This window comes from Mytilus californianus, unplaced genomic scaffold (assembly GCF_021869535.1).
Source record: "Mytilus californianus isolate M0D057914Y unplaced genomic scaffold, xbMytCali1.0.p SCAF_6, whole genome shotgun sequence".
NCBI classification, from domain to species: Eukaryota; Metazoa; Mollusca; class Bivalvia; order Mytilida; family Mytilidae; genus Mytilus; species Mytilus californianus.
Window position 1 is genome coordinate 51376451 of NW_026262712.1, and position 23110 is coordinate 51399560.

At 32.3% G+C, this 23110-nt stretch overlaps 1 protein-coding gene across 3 annotated transcripts in view; it reads left to right on the plus strand.

Moving 5' to 3' along the window:
* The window catches only part of LOC127704427 (uncharacterized), an 87474-nt gene that overhangs the window by 60975 nt on the left and 3389 nt on the right, over positions 1–23110 (plus strand). Inside the window, exon 1 of one of the 3 annotated variants that reach the window (XM_052208469.1) lies at positions 22480–22565. The exons of the other annotated variants lie outside the window; for them this stretch is intronic. The gene's annotated coding sequence lies outside the window, so the exon portion shown is untranslated. Of the gene's footprint in view, positions 1–22479; positions 22566–23110 lie in introns of those variants that run through there. 3 annotated transcript variants of the gene reach the window in all.

The window sequence follows — 23110 nt, forward strand, 5'->3', positions numbered from 1 at the left end:
ATAACAATTGTTTTAACTTGCTCAGTTGGTGTAAATATAGATGAGCCGTCTAAGATTAACCTAAAGCAAATGCCTTTGCGAGGCACAGAGAAAAGCAAAAAGGAAAATAAATATTTTTTTACAAAGCCATAATTAAAATACATATAATTTATTTTTTACAAACATGAAGGATAATTCTAGTACCTGTGTATTAATGTTTTGCTACTAATGACTATAATGAGCAGCAACCCTATATCTATCCTTGATAGAGGGTTGCTGCTCACTAAGATCTATTAAACCAAGAGTTCCAAATGGTGAAGTTGAAATCATCACTTCGTGAATTTTACGGACGCCATCACGAGTTGGTTGACCGTTATGGATTATCCGTTTCACAGATGATATCGGATATGTTCCCTACAATCCCTTCCCTTCTCACGAATGTGACCTACCGATTTAGACTATTTACCGGCTTTGTAATAGCATGAGCAACACTACTGGTTCCAGGATCTGCTTACCCTTCCGGAGCATCTGAGATCACCCCAAGTTTTTGGTGGGGTTCGTGTTGCTTAATCTTTAATTTTCCATGTTGTGTCTTGTGTATTATCATTTGTCTTTTTGTCTTTTTCTTATTTAGCCATGGCGTTGTCAGTTTATTTTCGATTTATGAGTTTGACTGTCCCTCTGGTATCTTTCGCCCCTCTTCTACAAGCGTCGCGAGTGTATTTGTCTCTGTTTTTATTCTCATCTCTACACCTAGTAAAAAGTTATGTCATTTCTTATACATTTTAAGGTAAGGTTTGCGTACACAGGGAGATAATTCGAATTCAAATAATTGAAAAAAGGAGGGACCCGCCATTTTGAATTGCTTGGATCAACCAATGTTCGATTACTACAATATTATCGAAAATAAAACAACACCTATCTCAAAAATGCATTTTGATGTGATTTCATCAAAATTTTAATCGAAGAAGTAACGTAATGACCTTCAGTTTGTTAGTTTTCATTTATATGACGTCACGTTTAGCCATAACGTCTTTGTGCAAAAACCATTCATGAAGTTTTATTTTATTTCAAATTTATACATTTTTATGCCCCCGTCGTAGCAAAGGGAGCATTGAGTTTTACTCTTGTCTGTTTGTACGTCCATCTGTACGTACGTATCATAGTGTACGTCCGTTTGTCCAAAATTGTTTTCCGTTCTCTAACTTTAGTTTGTCTCAACCAACTGATGTGAAACTTATGCACAATGCTTATTACCACAATACACAGAATAAGTTTGAATTTTGATGTCGTCACTTTTACCGTTCTAGAGTTATGAGGGGTCGGACAGGTACCTTTCTCCTTTCTCCCGTCTCCTTTCTCTTGTCTCCCGCCGTAAAACATAAAAAACTAATGTATGGGAAGCTCATTTCAAAAGAAATCGATCTAAAGTCTTGTTTTCATGGCTTGTCCCCGTCTTGTCCTTTCACAAGATAGAAGTGTTGTTTATTCTGCTTCAAGAACCTCAATAACTTTTACATTGACTGTTCAAAAATAAAAACACGAATAAGACGAAAATGAAAATTGTTGAAATTAAAATGAAATAATCATTGAAGTATGCTACATAATATCTTGATAGTATATTTATGTAACCATTAGAGGTGTTTAGTCCTAGTATATTGTTCTTTTTATGGAAAATGGCATTCTCTGTTAAATATATTCGAATTAGTCCGTAAGCTAAAATTTAATCTGGATAGCAAGAAAATTGAGTTGTATTTTTTTCATGTAAGCTGTCAATTTGAAACTTTCAAAAAAACCTTGATTTTGATACATTTTTGTGAGGAACAATCATGGAATTTTTCTCATTCTTGTTTTATAATCAAAGTAAACTTATTACCGATATGTGATATTTGTGTTGTATCACAGATGATCGAAGTTACGTTCCACTTGTCGTAGTACGTCTTTAGTTAGCAAAAGCACTTGCTCACATAATTCTTAATTGCAAAGATCTACATGTCGGGTGTTTTTATTAGGCAGATATTTCTTACATGTACCCTTCAGAATCCTCCAAATTCGACCGATTTATGTGGCTTGGCGTTCGTATTGTTCAATTTTAAGGGTTTTTGTTGCATTAATTATAGTGTTTTGTGGACTGATGTATTACTCATAGTCTTTTTTCCGTTTTGATTATTGTGTTGTCTGTTAAAATAGACTTATTGTTTTGTTTGCCTGCTTGATGTATATGCAAAAAGATAGCAAACTTATAACATAAAATTAGAATAAACCAAGACATCTCGTCAGTGTCAGGTATGTGAATCAGCTATAGACGGAGCTTATGTTTATGGCAGTCACATAAGTATAAAATACAACCATTGAATAGATTATTATAATAATAGAGAAGACCGTCAATATAAAATACGGATCAAATACCATGTAATAAAAAGGACGGGTGGATGAATGACAATAAAATAACCCGACAAAAGAGACAAAAATTAAGAAAAGCATGTGAACAAACGCATGTTACTAATACAGTAAGCTATATGAAAGCTATTAAACTATGAGTTCTAAGTGGTGAAGTTCAAATCATCCATTCGAAAATTTCAAGGACGCCATCACAAGTTGTGTTTTGTATACTGTTATTTGTTTGGTTTTTGTTTTCTTTTCGTTGTTCGCCATGGCGTTGTCAGTTTGTTTTAGAGTTTGAATGTCCCTTTGGTACCTTTAACCACTAACGAGAGGTTATATCTTTGAAAAATAAAGGAAAAGCAAATACTCCAAACAACAAATAGAAAACCCCAATAATTTACAGGTAAGTCTGCTTTGGTACTTTCATTATATTAATTATGACAAATGCTATGATTGAGGTATGGATAAAGCTTGTACCTGGATGAACCATAATATGGAATGCTCCAGACCATAACGGCATAAGATAAGAAAAGGAATACAAGAACAGCAAAAAATTGTCTGAGAGAGTTAGTTTGATCAATGTTTTATAACTATTTCATAATCTAGAAATATGCAAACAAAGAAGTATCAACAATATCATGCCAATGTAGAAACTTTAGACACTTGGATAGTAATTAACATTAATATGCAATTCCTATTTGTTAAACCACATGTTAGCTTTCTAATGTTTTCATGATTGCCTCATGTTATTCTACATCGTCTCTTAACTGGCATTAAGAACATACACGGACCATTTGTTACATGTATTATACGATATCCTAACAAAAAGTTCATCGTAGATACCAGGATTGAATTTTGTATTTGCGCCAGACGCGCGTTTCGTCTCAAAAGATTCACCAGTGACGCTCAAATAAAAAATATACATGATATATAAGAACAGTATGTAATCGTACTATCGACGTTTTTTTATTATAAGTTTTATATGTTAAAAAAAAATCAAGAAAAACAAACGATATCTTACGCATGCATTTGCTAAAAGCAGAATTTGATAAGGCAGATTCTATTAAACAATTTCGTACCTTTTGCATTTGTCTTAATTAAATTATCTGTAACATTCTTACAGACTTATTAAGATAATATAGAGAATGGCAATAACATATCAACTTCAAAATATTTACATGTTCTTGGTTTATAGAAAGACATTTCTTGAGACAATTTTACCGAAATTTCTTTACACAAGTTGAACTCTTTTTAGGATTTTGATTCGAAAATTTTTTTGCAGGTATATTATTTTAACGATAATTGTTTTGTTTTCAAATCAACGTGCAAAATTCATTGAAATAAGTGACATAGCCTGTTGACTGTTCCTTTACTTTGATATTCCAATCCAAATTTCGATCAATATTTCCTTGTTTTTCAAAATTTAAAATGTTGTTTCAATTAATACGTACAGTCTTCATATATTAGTGAAAATTTTGTACACGTATTTCGTTGTTTTAAAATATCTTTTTACTTTTCGAAATATAGATAAAAATCTTGTTGGTCCACGACACAATCACGTGATTATTGAACGTTTTCTTGTTTTACCGTCTTAAAGACATAAATAACTACCGTTATAATTTAAATGAAATTTTAGAGGCTTTCTTAGAATCCTAGGCCTAAATAAAAGCAACAGTAGTATACCGCTGTTCGAAACTCATAAATCGATAGAGATAAAAACAAATCCGGGTTACAAACTAAAACTGAGGGAAACGCATCAAATATAAGAGGAGAACAACGACACAACAAAAACACAACATTAAAATGTAACACACACAGAAACGAACTATAATATAACAATGGCCATTTTCCTGACTTGGTACAGGACATTTTAAGACAAAAAATGGTGGGTTGAACCTGGTTTTGTGGCATGCCAAACCTCCCGCTTTTATGGCAACGTCAAACACAACACCAAAACGACAACATCACATAACAGGACCACAATACAAATAAATGGGAGAACATATAGGACAAAGAAACACACGAATAATAGCTAACAAAAGGTACTAGACTTAAAATTCAATACACCAGACGTGCGTCTCGTCCACACAAGACCAACCAGTGACGCTCAGATGAAAAAAGTTTGAAAGCCAAAACAAGTACAAAGCTGAAGAGCACCGAGGACCAAAACTTCCAAAAAGTTGCGCCTAACACGGCCAGGGTTTTCTGCCTGGGACAAGAACATCCTTATTATTTAGAATAATTTATAATTTTGCAAACAGTCAATTTTATAAAATGACTATATAATAGATATACATGATAAAACCGAAGTGGGGACTAACTACAGAATAAAAACGGATACTTTACATAAAACAACTTAATCCAACACATAAAAATACACAGCCGAGTTAGCCAAAGCCTCAACGCACAAAGTGACGTCACATTTGAAATTATTCCTAATTCAGAGGAAATCTGAAAACCATTGTTACTGGTATTAACACCACCAATGGACTCAACACAAAATCCATACTGCATACATTGGAGATTTCTGAAATTAAAACACTTCTATGGGGAATAATTCTTAAAATAATGAGTGTTGAAGTGGATTGTCATCTTTACATACGCATACCAGTACAACTTATTCGCCTGTGAACACAAGATACATCCATTTATGTGTTTTTCTAAACACTTCGAAAAATTTATTATCAAATTCCACACTTTTAAGTAAGTTAAAAACGGCTAATGTGAATTCGAAACCTAAAGGCCTAAATCGTACTATCAAAAGTAAAACAATAAACGAAACAAAAGTAGCAGATATTAATCAGACACATCAATTGCTATAGGTTCATGGCTTTGGATATTTACACAAAGAAAGTGGCTCGATTTAACAAATTTGTGAATGCTGAACTCCCCTAGACCCACCTGTTACGGTAATGTAGCAACACATCTTACTAAAAAGCGGTAAAAATCAGATGGATCAATTCTCCCATACTTAAATGTATTTAGTTACCAACGAGTAAATCTGAAGAAAAAAAAGGTTTTCAAACAAATAGAATTCAGAATGAGGTTTTCACTATCTTATAGCATTCCATATGTTCAACATCACATAAGTTCCACCAAATATTTGCTCAGAATAATCAACATTTTCCCCAAATGACTTAAGTATATTGATGATTACTCTTGTTCATTCAATTTCCATGGACACTTTTTTTCCATTTTAAATGTTACAGACAACATATGTCAAGTGAGGCTTTACTAGAAGTAATTACCTTAGTTTTTTTTGTCTATCACGTTTGCGATGGTACAAATGTATCATCGATATTCAGTTGTCCAATATTATAGTTTTATTAACAAATTCAACTCTTTTTTTGCCGGATGCATATCCAGCGCATATCATGATAATGTCTTGCTGAAAAGTACAGAACGAGGATACATGTTTCTTTGAAATTTATTCATTCACCAATTTTAAATCTGAGAGCCTTCAAAGTTTTTAAGAATATGTTTATATATATTGAAAATGTGCAACTTCTTTTGTGTGCACTGTATAATTTGCTCAGTTTGCTAACGGTGATTCCTCGTTCGTTGTCGGTAGTGTTCCTGGTCACTTCATACATGTGATGATCTTTTTTTAGAGGTAACTGAATCTACTGGGAGACAGTAAATTTTCTGTCCTTTATCGATTTGGAGAATTATATAACACTAGTATGGCAAAGAATTGAACCCCATTTATCTATACATAGGGCAAATTATGCATTTTAAGGATATGACATATTTCTTCTGTGATAGCTAGTCAATTATGTAAAGATTACCATTGAATGTACACCTGTAGTACTTTATAGATTAAACCTAATCGGGTGTAGCATAGTCACTTTCTTCACTTCAATTTGTGTAATTTAAGAAATTTGAAGACTGATATCAATGATCGGATTATTGATATTCCAATGCATTTCGTTTTTCAAATTGTTACTGATCAACGTACAATTTGTACCTGATAAAGATTATTTCATAAGATGTGTTGTGGCACCATCTTGGTTGTTTTACATATAGAAATAAGATGTGGTATGATTGCCAATGAGACACCTCTCCACCAGAAACCTAATGACGTAGAAATTAACAACTTTAGATCACCGTATGGCCTTAAGCAATGAGCAAAATTCATACAACATAATCAGCTTAAAAGCCCCAAAATGACAAATGTAAATCATTTTAAACGAGAAAACAAAGGCCTGATTTATTAATAAAACAATGAAAGAAAAACAAATATGATATACAGCAATAAACGGCAACTGAATTACAGGCTCCTGACTTGAGACAGGCACACAAAGAATGTGGCAGGTTCAAACAAGTTTGCTGGCGCCATAACTACCTTGGGATAGTGGTGTAACAGTACAACAAAAGTACAAACCATGAAATCCGATGAAACTCCTCAGATCAACACAAAGCAGAAACCAGTCCATTCGTGGCAGGGCATTTATACATTCCCACAAAAAAAGACACTTAGTACAGACGTCAAAGTACTCAAAGTCAGTGCTGACAGCCAGACTAAAGCAAATAATAACTAATAAAAAAAATCATGTATCTCAGAATAAACTATCAATCAGTACACATCCAACATCCAAAAGATTTAGACAAAGACGTCATCAACAGTTCGAGAAAAACATGAGCTTGTCCAATACCAAGATACAGGTATCGACATATGATATCTAGGTATCGGTCATTTGCAACAAAAAAGTGTCAGCCGACTTCTTACAGGAGTTATTTCCCTTGAATGACTTTAATAAGCAAAACATGACTAGCAAGATAAGATCTGCAATTAGGTTTAAAACCAGATATTGTTTGTCGACTCCTTTTTAGAGTTAATTCCCTTTGATGTGTATGTTGTTTTGTCTTTTACCTTAAAACTACTAGTATAATAGACAGATAAAACATTAACAAGCAAAACATGACTTAACATGACTTAAATGGTTCGTTCTTATGTTGTACTGTTACACCACTGCCCCAGGTTAGTGGGAGGGTTGGGATCCCGCTAACATTTTGTGTGTATGTGTGTGTCCCAAGTCAGGAAGCTGTAATTCAGTGGTTGTCGTTTGTTGCTGTGTTACATATTTGTTTTACGTTCATTTTTGTGAACGTAAATTAAGCCGTTAGTTTTCTCTTTTGAATTGGTTAACATTTGTCATTTCGGGGCCTTTTATAGCTGACTATGCGGTAAGGCTTTGTTCATTGTTTAAGGCCGTAAGCTGTTAATTTCTGTGTAATTTAGTTTCTTGTGAAAAGTTGACTAATTGGCATTCATACCACATCTTTTTTGTTATAAGTTCTATCATTATATCTCATTATGCATTTTCTTTATAAAACTAAAGGCGAATATATTTTCTATTTTTACGACATTGTCTGCAAAAAAGACTACTAATCGGTTAATAGTTTCAAAAGCTATCAGCCGGTTAATAGTATTTTACGGAAATTTTCCCGTACTTTTAGTATTGTTTGAATTGACTTGTCTCACAAAACGTTTATACTGAAACTGTGTTATGCACGCACTCAAATTATCTTGACGTCAATACATAATATAGAATCGCAAAATTTTAACGTACGATTCAAATATAAAATGATGGGTTAACAAAAATAAATCATTTGTCAAAGTTGTAAATATAACCGAACAACGAGAATATCTAAATATTGTCTCGAAATATATACAAGTTTCTTTCTGTAATATAAAACACTTTTTTTACTAGTTATTCGGACAATAGCAAAGGTAATGTTAACCCTCGACGGCAACTACTTCACTCCGCCTCTCAGCGTGAAATTGGAATTTACTGCTGCCTCGGGTTGCAATAAACTTGCTATTGCCCGAAAATATAGCCAGTAAATAAGTTTAAACTATTAAGTCAAATGTTGTTGGAATTGTGAATAGACCCTTGATTGGAGTGTTTGCTCTTATATGATGTCGTTTTACTCTTTTCTATGATTTGGGCAAAACTTATTGAAGATAACGAGAAATTGTAAACAGAAAAACAAATAAGCAATACAAGATCAACATAAAGAGATTATTGTCATGAGTTCTATTCTAGTCCACAATGTTGGAGAGTATTCATTGAATGAAGCTTTATTGCATAAGCAACAACATTGCTTTAGCAAAATACAAGGTATATACCTATATGACAAATATGACAGAATACAGAGAACAATTAAATAAATCAAATAATGCAGAGATAACTTATAATAACACAAACATGTGTACAACATATTAACTGATAATATGGTTAATGATGAACATAGACCTAGGTAAGTAACACCGGCTCTTTAGAGTCTCTAGTTACATTAACGATCAATAATGTATTCTCTCTTTTATAGATGTGCAAGATACATGTTAACATCGAAGGACATCCTCACTAATATATGAAAGAATAAAGTCAACGTAAGGAATATTTTATATTTTAAAAGAGATCAGATATATATGTGGTTTCTGTTCAAGAAGGATGTTCAGATTGTCCAAAATATAAAAACGATCCGAACTTAAAATGATACTTTACAAAAATTTAACTGGAATGTGTAGATGTGCTGTTTGAGACCAGGCGACATCGCTTGATAACCGTTATCCCTTATTTCCCCAAATTTTCGGATTACAAATTTTTTGGCCAATTTGAAGCAATTCTGTATACTATATAATGCTATCTTTCGTTTAGTCGTCAGCAAGACCGACATACCCAGAAAATATCAAATATTATACTTAACAGCTCCAAACAATTTGACAAATCGAGTTCAAACCGATTAAATAATTTATATAAGTTTCGCTATAAAGTTTCTAAACTATTTTGGTCAGAAGTAAACCATGCTGGCAAAGGTAGATTACATAGATGATCGTTTAGTTTTACCAGGCTCAAGGAATACTGTTAACAACGATTGCAAAAATCAAAACGGCTGACAAGACTAATTTAATTCGTGAGGGCCAGTCTTTATACTAAGAATAATTTCCGAATAAAGGATCATCCATCATTTGTATACTTACATTTCTCAATATAAAATATACAGATTTTCTCGCTTGGGCCGATACAGTAAAAGTGAGACAAGCATTCGAGTTGAGATGACCAATAATAATCTGTTTATCGTTTTTGACCTATGACGACGTTGTTAATTTCATTGACAACGGGCACGTGCGCCCTTTATTTCTAGCGATAATTTTTTTTATATCACTCTACAGTGCTGATAAAGCAAATTATCAGTCAGTAAGATCAATGGAAAATTTCGTAAAAAAGCGATAAGAATGTTTATGACACAACTGTCCACATGACACCCCAGAAAGTAGATGTTAGCAAAATTCAGCGTAAGACCTTCACCAATGTGAAATACATACAGCTATCAAAAGGCTCGAACAAGACATAATGTATAACAATTCAAAACGAAATCCCGTTTGCACTTTTTCTTTCGAACGATAAAAATCATTCGAAATATATTCAGTAGTCTTCACTTTATTTTTTAGAATGACGGACAAAAAATTGTGTTCTGGATGTTTACGAGATGACGAGAAAATCGAGGCTGAAGCATGGTGTAATGAATGCTTAGAAGAAGTTTGTAAGACATGCGCAAAAGTACACAGAAAACTTAAACCGCCACATAAAGTTATACCACTTCACCAGGTCAGTTATCTTAGTTCTTCTATTCTGAAAATCAGTTAAGACTGTGATGTCCATCCAACCAAAGGACCGTTCTGTTCTGTACCCAACATGACAAGGTCATCCTAAATTGTTGAAGTGTCAAACTAAAGATGAAAAAGAGTTTGATAGGCAAAGAGATAAATTCCTCCAACAGATTTCTTCCACCAGACAACAGATTAACAATCATCTAGATCAAATTGAAAAGGAAACCGTAGACGAATTGAAAAAACAGTTAAAAAAAACCAAACACAAAATGGATGAGGCGAAACATAAAACACAGACAGGATTCGAGTCAGTAGCGACATGGATAAACGAATTGTCATCGATAGAAACCATCAGTAATGAAGTACTTTTATTTCAGACAATCAATCAAAGTAATGGATAATAATACACAAATAGAAGAAACCAATATTTGCGAGCTCAATAAGCATCACAAAATAGAATTTGATCCATTTGATACAAACGATCTTCCAATGGTACTTAGGTCGATGGGAAAGATTTCACTTACAGAAAATCAAATGCATATACCAGAATTACAGCACAATTTACAACAAGTACAAGTACCAAAAAAATCAACAGAAGGCGAAATAAAACGAACTAATTATTTTCTAACATCAGTATTAGGATCAGAAGTTGAAATAGAAAACGGTTGTTTTGTGTCCGGAAAGAGACTTCTCTTACCACATAACAACTCACCAAGCATCACGGTATGTGGATATGATGGGAATGATGTTCACGGGATCAACTTAGAACATAAACCAAAAGATGTGGCTATGATCGACAACAAACATTCAATAGTTACTTTAAAATTCAAAGGATTCCAGATATTAGATCTGACAACACTTACCTTAGGAAGGCGTATCAAACATGGAGGAAAAAGATGCTATGCTGTGATAGGTATTAATAATCAGATATGGACGTCTAATGGAGGCACAACTATTAGTCAGATTGATATCAGTGGTAATATACTACATAGTACAACAACAAAGAATGATATACAGAACTTTTGTATAGACAACAACAAAAACATTTACCATACTCCACGGTCTTTCAGCGACAATAACGTATACCGTTTAACACATGACGAACAGGAGAGTATATTCTATAGTCATTCTGATCTCATTCGTCCTTGGGGTATCGATGTAGATGACAAGGGCAATGTTTATGTATGTGGAATGGGGTCTTTCAACACACACAGAATATCATATGATGGAAATGATTATCAAATCATACTCACAAAGGACGATGGAATAAATATTCCATGGGGTTTATTCTACAATAGAGAAACAAAACAGCTTCTGATTGTCAACGATTATATGAAAAGTATCGCCATGTATAATTTACCTTAGGTTCAGATTGAATGCAGAGGATTGTATTCATTTATGAAAAGTAATAGTTTATGCATTTGTATATAACAGCTTTACGATACCAAATATGCTATGATTTGGGTGATATTTCTTTATTATTGTAAGAGAGTTGGATACATACACATTTAAATGGTCACTTTTTGTTTACTTAAATGTGTACATTTAGTTCGGGATTGTTAGACTCCGATGGCACATACATACTGTGCTTACTGTGCAGTGTTAAAACAATATTTTTTTTATATTAAGTTGTATAAGAAGTTTTTACTTGTTATTTTTTATTTGCAAATCAATTATTATTTATATTAATCTTCTTCTTTGAATTGAAATTGGATAACTTTATTCAAAATGGAAATACCTGAATCATAACTTTTAATTTCAATGGTGTAATATATTTTTATCAATAATCCAAAATATATTAAAGCATAATTACATGTCGAAATATGATAACCTGATAGTTTCGGATAGAAATCAACCTAATGCAAATGAATATCAATTCATCTGTTAAATTAACATGTATTTCGGGTCGAACAAATATCTATGCATAGCCTGCAACTGCTTGAAAATAGAGTTAATGTAAGAACCCTATGAATACAGACCAGATTTCATCTTTTTTTTGTGTATTTGAGTGTTTTATAATCAATAAAAGTCTAATACATTTACATGTTAACGTGAACTTTAATACGGTCGATTTCTAGCCGACCCAGTTCATTTGATGGAAGCAGCGCAATACAAATCCTTCGGGCTGATGGTTGATTATATTTTTACAATGTAATATTATCCCTCTCCACTAAAAAAAACCTAAACTTTGCACCAATTTTATCTACCCAACTACAAACGCTAATATATTGCTAATTTGTTGTGTTTTTATAATTTTTCACAGTATAAATATCTCAATTCTAAAACAATAATTGTAGGTATGTCATTGCTGACATGACAATTTCCAAGTTTAATTTATACTAAAAGGCATTAGTTTTTAATCCGTTTATTCCTAGCTCTGCAAAAGCAAATTACACAGTAAGTATTAGAAAGAAATTTAAAACAAAAGCGTATATTATATTTTCTATTTTGACAAGCTTGATGTAAAACTAAGACAAAATATTTCCTTTTTTTATGGCATGTTCATTTACACAATAAAGGTACATTCTAAATTCCTGAATCGGATACATTATGCAGAGCACAAAAACAGTGGCCGAACCTCTAAAACAATTATTGAATTTACTTATATAGAAGAGGGGCGAAAGATACCAGAGGGACATTCAAACTCATAAGTTGAAAATAAAATGACAATGCCAAGGCTAAAACAGAAAAAGACAAACAGACAAACAATAGTTCACAAAACACAATATAGAATACACGAATTCCATCAAAATTGGGGGTGATCTCAGATGTTCCAAAAGGGTAAGCAAATCTAGTTAAGTCTAAAGAAACTTGTTTCAGAGCTAAAGGTCGGAAGGCTTCTAAGTCATAAACAAATGGGTGAATAACACTATATTGTTGCTATAATGTTTCTAAATGTAAATGACTACGTTATTATTGTTATTGTTATAATCATTTATATTATCATCATGTTTATTTTTGTTGGTCCGTAGCCTCTGAATGAGTTTACCAAATGACCTCCAAAATGAAAGAACTAAACGTGTAAGATAATTCCCAAGTGTATAGAGTAAATAAGGTCTGTCATCAAGTAACTGTGGAGAAGCGTTTAACAATGTACGGACTCATTGTCATACCTCAAAGAATACAAAGCCGTAATTTAGATACATATTATTTATTAATAACAAAAATTAGGGATCATTATGAAGCATGTATATTAAATGTTTAAATACTAATGGCGACAAGCGTCGTGTGTGTTTATCTTCTTTTTTTATTCTCATTTTAACACCTAGTGAAAAGTCATGTCATTTCTTTTACATTTTAATGACTTATTATCAAAATAAATAAAAACAATCTATATCTGATTTGTCGGAATGCAAATCATATTTTAAAATTGACAATACAAAATTTCTCAAATTTCATAATTTTTGCCAAAAACATTATTTCTTTTTGATATACGAGAAAGATGGCGCTTGCCATTATTACTTTGTATACATATATTGTATCCAATAAGGAATTGGTTTACTCATGAGATATTTAAAAGTGTTTAAAAATTACTATTATCATGATTATATTTGTGCATGGCATGCAATTGCTATTTGAATGTCATTTTGGTACATAGGATACATAACATAAATTTTTAGATAACGAGACACATGAAAATTACACGGAACAATTGGTTAATTTGTTGTAATTAAAAAGGGATTAAAATTGAAGGTTGTGCTACAGGATACCTGGATAGTACATTAGAGGTGTATAGTCCTAAATAGTTGATTTTTTTTAATTGAAAATGGCATTATCTGTTGAATATCTTTAAATGTTTTATTCAAATATTAGTCTATAAGCTAAATCTGAACGGTAGGAAAAGTATGTAATTTAATTGCATTTTTGTTATATGTAATTTGTCATTTGTAGTGTTGACTTTGATACATTCTTTTGTAATGTGAAACAATCATTAAATTTTTAACATGTCTGTCTCATAATAAAAATAAAGAGTTATCACCGTTATATGTGTGTGTAATATTTGAGTCACAGATGAACAGATATGTTTCACTCTTCGGAGCCTACATCGTCAATCCTACAATGCATCTAGCAGAGCAGAAACTGCTATCTCATCAGAAGCACTCAAATTCAAACGGTTTTTATGGGGATCGAGTTGTTCAATGTTAAGTGTTTTTGTACTGTTTTGAGGACTGTTATTTGTCTTTTTTGCCGTTTTTCGTTTAAGGTATTGTGTTGTCTGTTTAAATGAACTTACTGTTCTTAATGCCTCGTTGATATTTCTTCCTTATTTATCTGTAACAAAACAGCAACGATATAACAGAATATAACCAGACATCAGATATAGACCGCGTTTTCAGAGTCATATAAGTTTAAGTATAAACACTAAATACTTGTAAATAAATACAAGTATTATACATTATAAAACCATCAGTACAAAAAATGGATAAAATTCGATGAGAAAATACAGTGATGTTGATGAAGTTCAATGAAAAAACTATACATTAGCCAAATTAAGACGAGGATGTCACCAAGCATGCCATACTAAATAATATTCCATAAAAATATAAACATGACAAAATGTGAAACAATTAAAACGTGAAACCCAACAGCAAGTTGTAGACGAAAATAATAAACGGTAAACAAATAAATAAAGGCAACAGTAGTAAACCGCTGTTCAAAAGTCATAAATCGATTGACAGAAAACAATTCCGGGTTACAAACTAAAACTGAGGGAAACACATCAACTATAAGAGGAAAACAACGAAATAACAGAACACTGAAGTGCAACCAAAGGCAAACAACAATGCAACATACATAGAAACGAACTATAAGTTTACAACTGCCATATTCCTGAATTGGAACAGGACATTTTAAGAAAAAAATGGTGGGTTGAGGTGGTTTTGTGGTTAGCCAAAACCTCTCGCTTTGTGGCAATGTCAAATATACCGCTAAAATGACAACATTACATGACGGGAATACAGTACAAATAAATGCAAGAACACCCAAGACAGCGAAATGCATAATAAAATAATGTAATAGTATATTTCGACATGTTAACTACAGAATAACAACGATTAACTAAAATTAGGACAGTTCACAAGAACAGCTTAATAGAATTACGAACTGTGTATCTGTAAAACAAATAAATCTTGTGCATATAGTTGCTTTAAACTAAAATCATACAAATGAACTGGGTGATTAAATAAGACAGAGACAAAAGAGGCAACCACTAATTTAAAAACAGGTTCCTGACAAGTATTGCTTCCGTTCTTTCCTTATCAATTATGAAAAATGCCTTGACTTTTGAAGTTTTGAATTGAAATAAAAAGATCAACACATGAAAAATAGAAAAAAAGGTGAAGTTGATTTCAGTTTTTCATGTTTTGTGGAATGCAAGTCTCTCGATCTAAACATGTTTACTTTGAGCAACAACGTAACTTTACTATGCCAACAAACAGATGTTTATTAGCAACACAGATATTCCGCCCTGTTTGAAAATTATATTATAATCTAGTAAGAATTATAACATCAAAAGTCATTGTAAATATCTGAAAAAGAACGAAAAACATCAAATGAATTAAACTCTGGAAAAGCATATATAAATTGCAATAATTGATTTGTGTTTTTTCCGACTCTTTACTCTCTTTAATAGAAGTACCTACATCTCTTGTCTATCAATGTTTTAGATAAAAAAAAACATATTCTATTGACAAATTACGTAACTCTTGCTATTGTTCTAATAAACATAATTCTCGGTAACAACTCTTGAACAAAAAGGTTCATTTCAAGAGGGTGTTTCTTTATCCTTTGATATAATCCTGGTGATGCTAGTTTTATAAGACTTGTGTGCACTCTCCTTACTAACAGTATTTTGTTAAACACAAACTCATTTATTCAGTTGAAGTTGGTTTTGTTAATTCATCGTTAGGTCAAAAATATCCAATGTACAATAAATGTCAATCACTCACCTGTGAGCGGATAATTCGTGCATAGTTACCGTTTTAATGCAATGAAAATAAACTGTATTTCAAGTTATAGTAAATTGTCTATGCCACAGACAATCTGTTAGAGTTGCATTCATCTTTGACATGTGGATCTCTAATTAATTAGAAATCCTTACAAAAACATTTAACTGTTATATATGCTAAAGTCTTATTAGATTAAAACCATCAGAAAAGATCATAATGTGTGTAGAATGTACGTAAAATTTATCAAAAAACGTTGTTAAAATTATCTTTAAAAACTTCTTTCTCAGCACCCAGTACATATTTTTTTCTTAACAAATCATATGCTCTTGTTACACAAATTTTGTTAAATTGACAAAAAATAAACAGATGTTCATCGACGCATTCGCCAATATATTGCAGTTCTGGTGGAAAAACAAAAATCAAAAATGATTCATTACATTACATAAAGACGACATTCAGTGGTAGGTATTTTGTTTAAACCTAGATTTGCACTTTGACTAATGTATACTAAAATGTTTGACAAAAAGATAAAATATTTTTTGAGAGAAAAATCTAAATAGCTTTTTACTTCTCGATCTGTAAATACAAATGTTATTGGTCCACTACACAATCACGTGATTATTGAACGATTTCGGTATTTGGGTACAGGGACCGTCTGAAAGACATAAATAACTATCGTTAGGTTTTGAATGAATTTTAGAAGCTTTCGGAGAATTAAGAATCGGAGGGAATCTGAAAACCATAGTTGTTTGTTTTAAAACCGCTAACTGAGTTTACGCAAACACCGTACTTCATACACTGAAGATTTCTGAAACTTAAACTCTTTTTTGGGGAATAATTCTCAAAATAATAAATGTTAAAGTGTATAGCTCTCCCTTTTTTTATAAGCTTTGGATTTTTAAATATTTTGGCCTCGAGCATCACTGAAGAGAAATTGATTGTCGAAATGCGCATCTGGTGCAGAAAAGTTGGTACCGTTTATGTTATTACTACCACTGGGTCGATGCCTCTGCTGGTGGACTGATAGTCCCCGAGGGTATCACCAGCCCAGTAGCCAGTACTTTGGTACTGGAATGAAAATACGGACTTTTGTTAATAAAATTTGCTGTCACAAAATTTTGGAAATTATTTAAAATTAAGGAATGTATCTCCCTCATGCAAAGCTCTGATGCCTTGCCCAGCTTCGGCTATACTTTTTGGTCCATTTTTATTTATAGTTCCCCCTTTTTTTATAAGTTTTGGATTTTTAAATATTTTGGCCTCGAGCATCACTGAAGAGACATTGATTGTCGAAATGCGCATCTGGTGAAAAAATTGGTACCGTTTATGTTATTGCATCTGTACATACGAATAACGGTACATCTTCTTCACCTGTGAAAACAAGATACACCATTTATATGTTTTTCAAATCACTTCGAAAACGTATTATCAAAACCCACACCTTAAAGTAAGCTATAAACGGCTCCATTAAGTCAAAATGTGAAAATAATAATAATTGCGAAACCTAAATAGTAGGGTGCCCAATGTCCAAAAAGTCCTCTAGTTAACGAGTTTAAGTTAACGAATAACACACGGCTGATTTTTTTGCACATTATAGGAAAATCATTATATTTTACAATCATGATTGTCGTCGTAAGTTCCCGTGGTCACGATTTTCTAAATTTCGTGTTTTTATAGGGTACACCCAGATACCGTATTGTACGGGGAATCTTTAACATGAAAAATAAAATTATTGCGTACTTTGTTGGTAGTTAAAACAGTACCTATAATATAGTTTATATATTAAATATATCATATAACGAAATCGAAAAGTATTTAAGTGATTTTGATATAAGTATTTCAGCATTTTAGTAAGAGTAAAATTTTACCCGAAATTTACCCTATTTTCATCGAAAGCAAAATTATTACGTGTATCATCACAATATTTTTTACTCTGATCTAAGCAATAAGACACAGTGCATGTGTGTGCCAAATTGCATGCTTGAAATAAAAATCGTTTTGAAGAAATTAGCAATTAAAAACACAAATTAAGTCAACATTTTGGTATTGATTAAACACGGATTATCTCGTGTCATTAATCATTTTGTTGCTTACACTATTAGGTCATTAACAAGGACAGAGGTCACTCAAAACATTACTCTTTTTTGCTTGTTGTGTGGTTGATTTATTTGTTGTGAATAGCCAGCTAACTTTGTAGATTGTCACTTTGTTCGGCGAAATCTGTTTTGTGTTTGTTTTTTAAAACTTTAAACTTTTTATTGAATAAATATTTTTTTATAATTGTAGTATAAGAATCAAATCGGTCGGTTTTGTTTCACACCCGGAATATGGCACATCAAAAGTCTTGTATGATGTTTTCGACATAAATCCCTCCGAGGCTCTGTGGGAACGAAAATATACCACCGTTCGTGCAACAAAATAAAAACAGGTACAACAGACAGCAACCAACGACAACCGTTGAATTGCAAGCTCCTTATTTTGGACAGACACATACAGAATTTAGAGGGTTAAACATGTTTGTGATCCTTCAACCCTCCCCTGACCTGGACAATGGTATAACAACACAGCATAAGAAAAATCTGCTGAAAACAGTTTGAAATGGCTTGACTTATCAAATCGGCATGAACCACAAAAACAACTAACATGAAGACAAAAAAACACTAAGTACCGATATAATAGTACTCGCCGTTAGGGTAGAACATTTTATATTCTAAAGAAAGGAATGGGGCTGGCGGCGCGAAAATTTATTTTCACTTTTGTACACATTCATATCCTCAACTATCCTGCATTTCATGTTGAAGAGTGTTCATTCTCATCCTTTCTTGTGCAAAGTCAATTATTTCAGTTCATATCAGGCCAAGTAATTCATTTTCAAAATCCTCATTCCCTCCCTGTTTTCGAAATCAAATGGGTGTTCCCTTACTGAAAACTAATGAAAGGACGTCATCAATAGTCTGAGAACCCGACCGTGCGAGGGCTGTATAGCCAGTCAAGGTCGTTAAAAACTTCCGTCATCATAGTCTGAGAAATGTATGATCATAAACATCATTACCATAAAAACTAGCTTTTGTTATAAATCAGGCCGTTAGTTTTTTTTTCAAATGAATTCTTTCATTTTTTTCATAACTGGCCATTTTATAGCCGACCATACGGTATGAGTTTTTCACATTGTCGAAGGCCGTACGGTTCCCTATAATTGCTTGCGTCCACATCTCCTAATTTTTATATTATACAACAAGTTTTACATAAAATTAACACTATCTATGTTCCATGTGAATGAGGTAAGGTCAGATGAACTCTGCTACAAAATCATGTATACCTTGTTACCATTCCATACACCAAATATATTTAACCCACTACTATCTGAGACTGTACGGACTTGACCGTAAAATTAGGTCGAGGTCAGGTGAATCATGTCTGACGGTCATGACTTGACCACTGAAACTTAACCTTGTTCTGATCCGTGAAATTATTTCGATGTCAGGTGAATCATGTCTGATGGTCATGTAGACCCTGCAAGGATACCATATATTAGTAACCAAATATAGTTATCCTAGAACTCATGATAATTGAGACCTTCACATGACGAAAAAAGCTATACAGTTTTTTAGCAGTCACTTAACCATGAATATGAGGTCAAGGATATGACGGAAACTTCGTAACACAATGGATCTATATACAAAGTATGAATCATCCAGTTCCTCTGCCCTCTGAAATATAAAGCTATACAAACAGTTTACGGTGTTGCCGCCACCATTATCAGATTGTATTCTGTATTCCTCGCATTCTGCTACTTGCGTCGAATGCGATTTAAAAGAAAAAGAATATCTGAAATTAGCTCTCTTACCTAAAGCTAGTCGGTGGGCTTTCAACTTAACAGTAGACAATGAAACGTAATAGCTGCTACTACGCAATTTTTTCTATGTTGTTTCGCTCTTATTAAAATTCTGATCTTTATTAACTAGCATGCTCTTATATATAAGCTCAAATGAGGATAACGAAATCAGAGATCTATATTTTAATTAGATTGATGTTGTTTACAAGTGTTTGTAAAATACATCGATGCTGTACAAAACTTTCTTTTTGTAGATAATCTTTAACTTCATGTCAATTGTAGGCCAATTTATGTTCGATAAGTCATGTACATTACACTTGATATAAGTGTGTACGATGGAGTGATGAGCCTGCTGTTTCTAATTCTCATTTTGTTTTCATAACTTGTAACAGAAACCCTCCCCCTTTTTCACCGTTCGCAGTTTGTTTTTTTTATTTCTGTAAAGGAAATATATACTCAGACCTGCTAATTCAATCAATTCTGCGTTAATATTCATCAGTTTTGGAACTAAGTACTATTTGATGTGCTTCCACGTTCATCAAAAGAGAATTGGATATTTACCCAGAAAATCATGACGAACACCTTCTATCAAAAGACGGAAAAAATAACATTTTGGGAGGGTAACTTATAAATGTTAATATCTAAAAAACATCTCTAAAGATCACTTATATCGAACCTTATGTAAAAATTCCGATTTTGGAACTTTTAAAAGGTCAAGGTCACTGTTATTTAACAGCTCAATGAAAATTGTAAATGTGCACCTTTAAGTACAAATGTCAATCTCGAACCATATTTGGCAATAAAATTATCAAATTATTCCTAAATATAGAAACTATAGTTATAATCCTTTGAACTATTTGAATTTATTTTGTTATAAACGCAAATATGTAGGGGTGGCCAGCTGTCTAAACGTGACTCTACGTTTTCCTTGAAATTTTAGATTAGACTTTTGACCCAAATTTTAGAAAATCGTGACCACTGTAGACAACGACGACATCAATTTTTCGACGAGGCTTGTTCACCTCTTTCCAATGATATAAAATATAGCCGTGTGTTATTCCGTTAACCCAAATCGATTAAATTTGTTGACCGGGCACCCTACTAAAAGGACTAAATCTCACAAATGTGAAATAATAAACGAAACAAAAGTAGTAGATAGTAATCAAACACAACAATTGTTATAGGTTCATGGCTTGGGACATACACAAGGAAAGTGGCGCAATTTAACATGTTTGCGAATCCTGAACTCCCCTAGACCCACCTGTTACAATAATGTAGCAACACATGATACTAAAAAGCGGTAAAAATCAGATGGATCAGTTCTCATAGACTAAAATGTATTCAGTTACAAACGAGTCAATCCATAAAAAACAGTTTTCAAAGGAATAGGATTCAAAATTAGGTTTTCGCTATCTTATAGCAATCCATATGTTCAATATCAAATAAGTTCCACCAAATATTTCCTCGGAATAGCCATCCCTTTCCAAAATGACTCAGGTATATTGATTATTACTCTTGTTCATTCATATGTTCATTCATGCATCTCAAAAATGTTTCTTTGAAATCTAGTCGTTCAACAATTTTAAGTCTCAGAGCCTTCAAATTTTATGAAAATATGTTTCTATATATTAAAAATGTGCAACTTCTTTTGTTTGCACTGTTTAATTTGCTCAGTTTTGCGAACGGTGATTCTTAGTTAATTGTCGGTAGTGTTCCTGATCACGTCATACATGTGTTTATCTTTTTTAAAGTTAACTAAACCACCCGGGAGACGGTAAATTTTCTGTCCTTTATCGATTTGAAGAATTTAATTACACTAGTATGGCAAACAATTGGACAATACTTAATTTTACATAGAGCAAATTGTATACATCATAGGATATAATATATCGTTTTTGTGACAGTTAGTCAACAATTTAAAGGTTACTATATAAACCTTTAGAATGAATACACGGAGTATTCTACAAATTCAACCTACTCGAGTTGAATTGTATAACTTTTTTTTCTTCGATTCATGTTTTTTATGACATTTGAAGACTGATATCAATAATATTTTCTGATAAAGGTAGATGTTTCGTCATGATGTGACTTTCATATAATGTGATCCTTATTGTTATAGATTTGAAAATGCTTTTCAATTGGCCAGTGGTTAAGCTTAGTAATATATTTTAGATTTGACAAGTGTCTTTTGATAAATGATATATGAGTCGTCCGTCATTCTGTTTATTTAACTCCGTTTTTTTGCACATATCATAGACCTATGAAGGTGTTTAAGTATAGATAAGAATGCTACTTGGTCAAGTTTTATGAATATTTAAAGCCCTAAAGTGAGTACATGGAAAGCCTTGAAAACTATGAAAACTAGAAGGGAAAATACTGATTTTCAATTGGACGAGAAGGGGTGTGTATGTTGTTATCATATATAATATAATCAGGTCATGATTATTGTCTATATAGCCGGTAAAGTTATCATATATAATGAACTTTTTATACGAACATTTAAAAAAGTTAAATTTAGTTAATATGTAGAATTTAAATCGATAGAGTTAATATATATAATGAACTTATTATACAAACATTAAACAAAAGTTAAATTTAAGTAAATATGTAGAATTTAAATCGATAGAGTGAGCTTTAATTCGTATTATTAAATTTCCGAACACACTATTACTTACCGTCATTGCTATATTAAGAAAATCATAAACATGATCAATAATTTAAATCAGTTAGAACTTATATTACTTCCTAGACCGCCATTTTGTAATAGATTACCACAGAAGATTTAATATTGAATACGAAGGTAAGAATACTTTAATACTTTAATACCCTTACGATAGGCACAATATTACCAAACTTGTAACACATAGTTTCAGATAATCTGGAGGAATCACGAATCACCGTCATTGAACAAAACAGCCTTTACTGAGTACGTCACTAAGCTAATATACATTAATTAGTATAGTAACTAGTGTGTGTATAGACCGGATATATTCCAAACATTTTCTCTTAGTCTGTACACTGTACTTAACTTGCCATTAAACTTCTTTACCTGTGATCTTATTTACTACGTTCTATTGTCTCTGGGTACTGTTAAATATAGGATTTCTTTTACTATGTTAACATGGTTAACTCGTAGATACAATGTATCTATCAGTTGAATTTACAAAAAAAGTTATTTAAAAACAGTTTTTGTTTGGATGACGTCGCACTTTGAAGGTACTCGTCCCAAAGCCACCCAAATTGGTTGTTACTCAGAATCGTCTACCTATTTTGCATGAAAATCATTTTTGTTTTTATTATCTTATGAATTTTATGGTTTGTGTTTGCTGCTTTTCTAGAAGTAAA